General features: G+C 30.6%; 1 protein-coding gene across 1 annotated transcript in view; it reads right to left on the bottom strand.

Moving 5' to 3' along the window:
• LOC114333350 (uncharacterized) overlaps positions 1-8721 on the bottom strand; it is a 941557-nt gene that overhangs the window by 206601 nt on the left and 726235 nt on the right. The window lies entirely within an intron of this gene.

Here is an 8721-nt window from a genome sequence, read left to right on the forward strand (position 1 = left end):
GCAAAAAAGTTATGAAACAGCAAAATAAACATACGATTACTACGGTATTAATAATTTTTTTTAATTCTTTCAAAGCGTAGAAGTGAGTTTAAAGTACAAGCTAATTATTTATAAAACAATATCGATTATCAGCTTAATGGTTATATTTTAATTAAAGATTATAAATATATTTTTTTTTAATTTACACGCGCGACAGTAGAATAATACAGTACCGTAGCTACCCGCCCACATAAAAAAATCGCACGAGTTTAAGCGTGTCAGTCGCTTCGAGTGAACATTTTATCTCCGGCTCTGTATCAAGCCTACTTTCGCGCTAAAAATTACAAAAAAAAGTATTTTTAATCTTTGATTAAAATATAACCATTGCACTAATTTTTGACATTTTTTGTGAGTAATTAGATTGTACCATAGACTCATTTTTAAGCTTTGAAACAATTAAAACAAATTATAAACAATGGAGATATCGTATATTTATTTTGCTGTTTCCTAACTTTTTTGCAAATGGTTGGAAAATTTTTTTAAAGCATTCATTTTCAAGACCTATGAAATACGCATTTTAAGTATTTTTTAAAATTAGAATATAATAAACAATTCCTAAGAAATGTTAATTTGTTTATAACAATTTTTTTAAACATTTAAAGATTATGCAAAAAAATGGAAAATTTATATTTTGTCGACAAAATATTAAATAGGCATCACACCTTTATAATCTTTCTAATTTTGATCAATGTCTCATGATTATTTTGGTTGTTATTGCGACTGTAAATTGTTAATTAACAATGGAATTGTTGCTAAAATATTCGTTTCATTTTAACCGGCTTCTGAATTTATAATCTATACCAAGAAAGCTTTTCTTTCACCAAGCTATATAATTATTGATAAATAATTACTCTCCCAAAAAATTTATTTGAAAATTCGAGATTTTGTTGGGAAAACCCACATTTTCCGAGGAAAATTTTCGTCGGAGCAAATCGGGAAAAACATGTCTCTATGTAGAATTAAATTGGGGTGAATTTTTATTTGAGTATTTTTGGTGTAAAGTTAAAATCTTCGGAGTTATAGAGCAATAATTGAAAAAAATACGATTTGTCGGCGCCATTTTGTTTATAAAAAAAGTAGCACACTATCTGTGGACTTTGCATACCTATATTAATAAATATATAGGATCTTATAATTCGATTAAAGCAATAAAATTGCTGGTAAATAACCTTTCTTTGTACTTTACTAATTAGACCAACGTATTATAACTTTTTTTTTTCAAAATTTAAAGATTATGCAAAAAAAAGAAAAATTTATATTTTGTCGATAAAATATTAAACAAGCATCTCATCTTTATAATCTTTATAAGTTTGATCAATGTATCATGATTATTTTGGTTATTATTGCGATCGTAAATTGTTAATTAACAATTGAATTGTTGCTAAAATATTCGTTTAATTGTTACCAGCTTCTGGAATTACAATCTATACCAAGAAATCTTTGATGTCACTAAGTTATTTAATTATTGATTAATAATTACTTACCTAAAACTTTATTTGAAAATTATAGTTTTTGTTAGGAAACCCGCATTTTCCGAAGAAAATTTTCGTCGGAGCAAATCGTGAAAAACATATCTCTATGCAGAATTTAATTGCGGTGAATTTTTATTTGAGTGTTTCTGTCGTAAAGTTAAAATCTTCGGAGTTATAGAGCAATAATTGGAAAAAATACGATTTGTCGGCGCCATTTTGTTTTTAAAAAAAGTAGCACACTATCTGCGGACTTTGCATACCTATATTATTAATATATAGGATCTTATAATTCGATTCCAGCAATAAAATTGCTGGTAAATAACTTTTCCATGAATTTTTCTAATTAGCCCAGAGTATGTATCAATAATCACGGTATGCGTCAGTCGCAAACCTTGTGCTCAATTTTTTATTTAACAAAATCTGACAAAAAATTTTGCTTTGCTTTGTTACAGAAAATTATACAAAATGAAAGGTTTGCTTTTCAATTTTACGTAATATATTTATGACTAGTAGCTAGAAATTGTAAGTTTAATGTTTATTGTTCAAAAATAGAAACATTTGGGAAAAAAGTGCAAAAAATGGAGTTTTCACTTTTTGAGAAAAAAAAGAGTATTTATTGTAATATGAAAGACTAATATACAATGAGGCTAAATTAAGTTGCGCAGGCTGTTGTTCTGCAGTGATGGGCTTTCCATTTCCTATTTTTAAAAAGCGAAAATTTATATTTAAAAATTCAGCGGTTCGGCGATTTTTTAAATTTTTTAAATAAGGACACAAACAATTTTTCCCGTAAATGATTTTCACGCTGTATATTTCGCCTCGTTAAATAATACATACATTGTTTCCAATCAAAATTTTTAATTGCCTATAATCACTGCTGGTGTCTAAATAACAAAAAATATTTTGTAACACACTAAATATTTTTAAAAATGTTAAATAAAATCATTTAAACTAAGGCAATCAATAATTTTTTATCTAATGGGGTCATACAGGCACCACATTTGAAGAAGATAATTAAAATTGAATATTGATAATTGTGAACTATTTGAAAATATATTCGCAACCTCGGTAAAAATGTAAACTAAATAAATAAATATATTAATTAACATTTTTTTATTGCTTACAGCGATAACCGTATCTTTATATTTAAAAGTGAAATAATATAGAATAACGAATATACATGATGTCAGATATTTTATATACAGTGATGAGCGCACTAATAACCGGCAAAATAACGCAAGAGATGGATAACATAATACGCTGTCAAATGAAAAGAGATGAAACTATTAGAGGTGCTAACACTGGGGAACAATTTGAAACTCAATTTCTGTTGAGTTCGATTTTTTAGCGGTTTTCTATAGAATTAGGCATGCTGGTTTCAAAACTGATTTTAGTTTTCTTCTATCACGTCACGTTCGTTTTCTATGTGGGTGCTGGTGCTGATGATGGGTGAGGGGAATGACCTGTTGATAACTACAACTGGTCTAGACTTGCCTGTTTCGTTACGTCCGTTATACTGTGGTGAAACGTGTGTGTCGGATTAATGAAATGCGGCTGTAAAGTCGGACAAGAGATTGACAATTTTAATTAATTAAATATAAGTATTTTAAATTGCAAATTAAGGGTTTTGTAATAACAAAATCGTAGAGTCCGACACCCGCAAGATATTATTCTAGCGCGGTATTTGCGCTTATATTTAATTAATGAGGATTGTAGATCTCTTGTTCAACAAATTTACAGCCGCGTTTCGTTAGTCCGACAACGTAGATTATATTAATAACGCGGAAACGCGTCCAACCTGCATTCTAAAATTTTTCAGAAAGGGGTAGACTCGCTCAAACGAAGCAGTTAAGACAATTTTTAAGACTTTTGTAATCATCTTCCAAAAGGCCGATGTACTGTAGACTATTAACTAAAGCCTGGGAGCACGACATATTATACAGGGTGTCCCGAAAAGATGGGTCATAAATTATACCACAGATTCTGGGGTCAAAAATAGGTTGATTGAACCTCTCTTACCTATATACAATAGTGCACACAAAAAAAGTTACAGCCGTTTGAAGTTACAAAATGAAAATCAATTTTTTTTCATATATCGAAAACTCTTAGAGATCTTTCATTGAAAATGGACATGTGGCATTCTTATGGCAGTAGAATCTTAAATAAAAATTAAAGTAAAATTTGTGTACCCCATAAAAATTTTGTGGGAGTTTTGTTCCCTTAAACCCCCCCAAACTTTTGTATACGTTCCAATTTAATTATTATTGTAGCACCATTAGTTAAACACACTGTTTTTAACACATTTTTGCCTCTTGGGACTTTTTCGATAAGCCAGTGTTTATCGAGATATTTTGAATACTTATCGAATCCACCACATATTTTGTATACGGTTAAGTACGATTATAGAGACCTGGTAATAATATGAAAATTTATTTATAATTCACATTTTTAGGTATATTTTGAAAAAGAAGCCACATCTCGATAAAAGGAGTTATCAAAAAAAGACTAAGAAGCAAAAAAGTTTTAAAAACACTGTGTTTAACTAATGGTACCACAATAATAGTTTAATTGGAACGTACACAAACATTTGGGGGGTTTAAAGGAACAAAACTCCCTTAAAAATTTTATGTAAATATATTAAAAAAGAAGCCGCATCTCGATAAAATCTCGCTTATAGAAAAAATACTAAGATGCAAAAAACTTTTAAAAACGTTGTGTTTAACTAATGGTACCACAATAATGAATTAATTGGAACGTACACAAAAGTTTGGGGGGATTTAAGGGATCAAAACCCCCATAAAATTTTTATGGGGTGGACAAATCTCACGACAATTATATTTTAAGATTATCCTGCCATAAGAATGATATGGGCCATTCCACGAACATACGCCTGTTTTGGATTACTTCGACAACGAATATTTTACTGTGCAACATAAGAAGTACGAAAGTAGATGGCGCTAATAATTATTCCAATAAACAACAATGTAATTTGCAATTTACTTTCGTTCTTCTTATTTTGCACAGTAAAATATTCGTTGTCGAAGTAATCCAAAACAGGCGTATGTTCGTGGAATAGGGTATACATGTCCATTTTCAATAAAAAATCTTTAATAGTTTTCGATATATTGAAAAAAATCGATTTTCATTTTGTAACCTCAAAGGGCTATAACTTTTTTTATGAGCATATTTGTACAAAGGTAAGTTAGGTTCAATCGAACTATTTTTGACTCCAGAATGTGTGGTATAATTTATGACCAATCTTTTCGCGACACCCTGTATATCTACCAAAAAGTTATGCGATAATAATATGTAACTGTTGCCCTGCCCAAAAAGGTCGCTTATGACCGGTACTAGAAATTTGCAATGGATGTAGTCGATTTATCTCTGGAAGATAAATATGTATACAAATTTTCGTTTTTCTAAATTGAAGCGTTCTGGAGATATTTAAGAAATCTAATTACCAGACGCCGCGCCGTCTTTAAACAGTTCTATTTCCTTTAGGAAGCATTTTCGGACAAGATGAATTTGGTTAAATTGTCTTAGAATTATCTGAGGAATCACCTGTTTTCGTTTGTCCGTAGAGTTTCTGGACACCCTGTATATATACGAGTACACTAATAATCAAAATTAACGCACCACCTTAAAAATGGGACATTTTTGATGTCTCGTATTTTCTAAACCTGTTGTCCGATTTTAGTGATTTTTTTAGTATATTATAACTTTATTCTGCAAGAATATCTACGTAATATTATTGCTAAACAGTTAAGTGTCATTGTATACCGGGTGTAACAACAATAATAGTGCGTTTTTCGTCAAAGTTTGGAACACCCTGTGGAATATTCTAGCGTATGTAAAATATTGAAATTAGAACTAAACTATAGTCTTGGGCTTTCTTAACATTTTGCTTTTTAATTCATTCGCTTATATGGGATAATAAAAAAAGTTAGGTACTTTAACTACTAGCCATGTTATTCATCAATACAGGGTGTTTCTAAATAAATGCGATAAGCTTTAAGGGTCAATCCTTCATGAAAAAATAATGACCATTTGCTTTATAAACATATGTCCACAAATGCTTCGTTTTCTAGATACGAGATGTTGAATTTTTTCTTACAAACTGACGATTTATTTATTGCTCTAAAACCGATTGAGATATGCAAGTGAAATTTGGAAGATTTTAAGAGGTAGTTATTGCGCATTTTTTACATACAATTAAGAGTTTTATATTCACCATTGCCGTGCATACAGGATGTATCTAAAATGTCTATACCCGTATGCACGCCAATGGTGATTTTATGTCAAAAGATGTGCAATAAATACCTCTTAAAACCTACCAAATTTCATTTGCATATCTTAACCAGTTTTAGAGCAATACATAAATTGTCAGTTTGTAAGAAAAAATCCAACATCCCGTATCTCACAAACAAAGCATTTGCGGACTTAAGTATTATCAACGTGGAATGAAGTAAACACTTCTGTTGTATGTAGGCATATATGAATTTATCAAAAAAATCCTTAAAATTTATCCACGAAGGAGTGGAAGTACAAAACGTTTTCGGTCAAACTGACCATCATCAGTGTAAACGTCCAGTGTACAAGTAATTGAAACTAGCCACTTCAATAGGTATAAAAACCTCAAAAATACATTTTTGCACGATTGATCATTTTTGACTGTTTACCGTGACAGATTTTACGTCAGTAGGTGACATTTACTAGCAACTCGACGGTAAGTAATCCAACTCGACGGTAAGTACTCCAACTCGACGGTAAGTAATTCACTTACCGTCGAGTTAAAAATCTCTTAATTTTAATTTATTTTTGCAGAATTTCTAAATATGGAATTTTATCGTCTGGTTTATTAACGACTGTAAAAGTACGCTGGATGTTCGTTTTTGTATTGGGTAGTTTTACAATCATTATACCATCGGTTTGTTGGATGTCATTCATAGTAATATTATATAATTCTTCTCTTCTACAGGCACCAGATATTCCCAATATCATTGCGACCTACAAATTATGAAAAAATCTTCATTAGAGTATTTCTTTTACCTAAACTAGCTCATATTACCTTGTGAACTAGAAATTCTTCATCTGGTGCTTCCATCAGAAATTTTTCAAATTGCTCCCGTGTAAAAATGCTCGCTTTCTTAGGCCTATAGCCAACATTTTTTCTCTTCAAATACGCGATCAAAGTTGAAAACTTGGAAATATCAATGCCATCATAAAGAAAAACGGTGGATTTAATCATTGAATATTCTGCCCAGAGGCTTCCAGGAGCTTTCAACTGCATATGTCTTTGAACGAAATATGCCAATAGAGTATTTTCTTCGATTCTTAAATTCTTGCCTTTGCACCATTTTTTAAAACTTTGGTAGGTATTTTGATAACGGATTTTGGATTTTTCGGGAATAATTGCGGAACACCCTTCTTCCCAAGCCCGTTCAATTTCTTCAAATTCACTTTCGCTCATATTTTAATTTATAATAATCAAAATTGTACTTAAAATTATTGACAACTAAATAAAAACTCACTTCTCCATTGTTGTTATGCACCCTAGTTACTACCTAACAACCAAAGTATCTATCTTGATAAAATGAATGAAACTAGTCAATATGACGAAAATGTTTAATTTTATAATTTATAATGGTATTAATCGTGCAAAAAACGTTATAAGCATGTCGAAAGTTAAGGGTAACCGATCTCAGACAATAATTGTCTTCGATCGGTATAAAACCCTTATCGTTCTCCATACTTAATATACTATATTGTTACATTCTATAATGAAAAGTGGTCGACATTAAGTCGATGTCTTAAGATTTAAAGATTACATGTGAATGTATTTCATCCTTGCTCGAAAATTGCACAAGGTAAGTTCTTGTGTTCAGGTGAGAGGTTACGAACCAACTCAGTTGGTACACTGGACGTTTACACTGATGATGGTCAGTTTGACAGAAAACGTTTTGTACTTCCACTCCTTCATTGATAAATTTTAAGGATTTTTTAATAAATTCATATATGCCTACATACAACAGAAGTGTTTACTTCATTCCACGTTGTTATATTGAAGGTATACAGCCAACTACAGGGTTTACTCCCTTTTTAAAATTATAAGTATTATGTTTATAAAGCAAACGGTCATTATTCTTTCATGCAGAATAACGCCTTAAAATTTGTCGCACTTTTTAGAAACACCCTGTATTGATGAATAACATTGCTAGTTGTTAAAGTACCTAACTTTTTTATTATCCAACGTAAGTGAATGAATCAAAAAGCAAAATGTTAAAAAAGCCTAAGGTTACAGTTGAATTTTAATTTTAATATTGTATATACGCTAGAATATTCTACAGGGTGTTCAAAACTTTGAGGAAAAAACACACTTTCATTGTTACACCCGGTATTGGTATACAATGACACTTACCTACCTGTTTAGCAATAATATTACTACATCGATATTCTTGAAGAATAAAGCTATAATATACTAAAAAAATCACTCAAATCGGACAACAGGTTTAGGAAATACGAGACATCAAAAAGTCTCATTTTGAAGGTGGTGCGTTTAATTTTGATGCTTAGTGAATATGTTATGGTCAATGATGTAAATTGGACATTGACGTTAATGGCCGGGCATTGTCGTGAATGTCCATTTTCCTTGGTTATTAACGACAATGCCCGGCCATTAACGACAATAAACTTAAATATTGGCCAATGTTGTAAAAACTTAACATAAAATTAGATTTTTCATCAATAACCGGTCAATAATGACAGTGGCCAGAAGCAAATGGCCAATGTTGATAAATAGATGCCTCAGAAGCCAATCGGTGTAAGTCAATAAGTGTTTAAAATGAGATACTAAGATGTTTCTGAAAGTAGTCGCAGAAATATAAGTAGTTATTAAAAACAAATAAAACGTCTTTAGTTATCATAATATGGGTAACATATTCATAAATACAAACAAGGAAATAATAATATTTTTATATACAGGCAAATGAAAGGAATAAATTCGTTATTTCGTAAACCGGCGAATTTAAGGAAAAATCCCGAAAAAGGTCGATTTTTATTTTTAAATTATGATATTTTGCCATATATTTCATAGTAGTAGTTTCATCCATCTGGGTGTGATGACGTAATCGATGATTTTTTTAAATGACAATAGGGGTCGTGTGCTACATCATTTGAAAGGTTATTCAATTCTCTATTCAGTAACATAAAC

This window comes from Diabrotica virgifera, chromosome 2 (assembly GCF_917563875.1).
Source record: "Diabrotica virgifera virgifera chromosome 2, PGI_DIABVI_V3a".
NCBI classification, from domain to species: Eukaryota; Metazoa; Arthropoda; class Insecta; order Coleoptera; family Chrysomelidae; genus Diabrotica; species Diabrotica virgifera.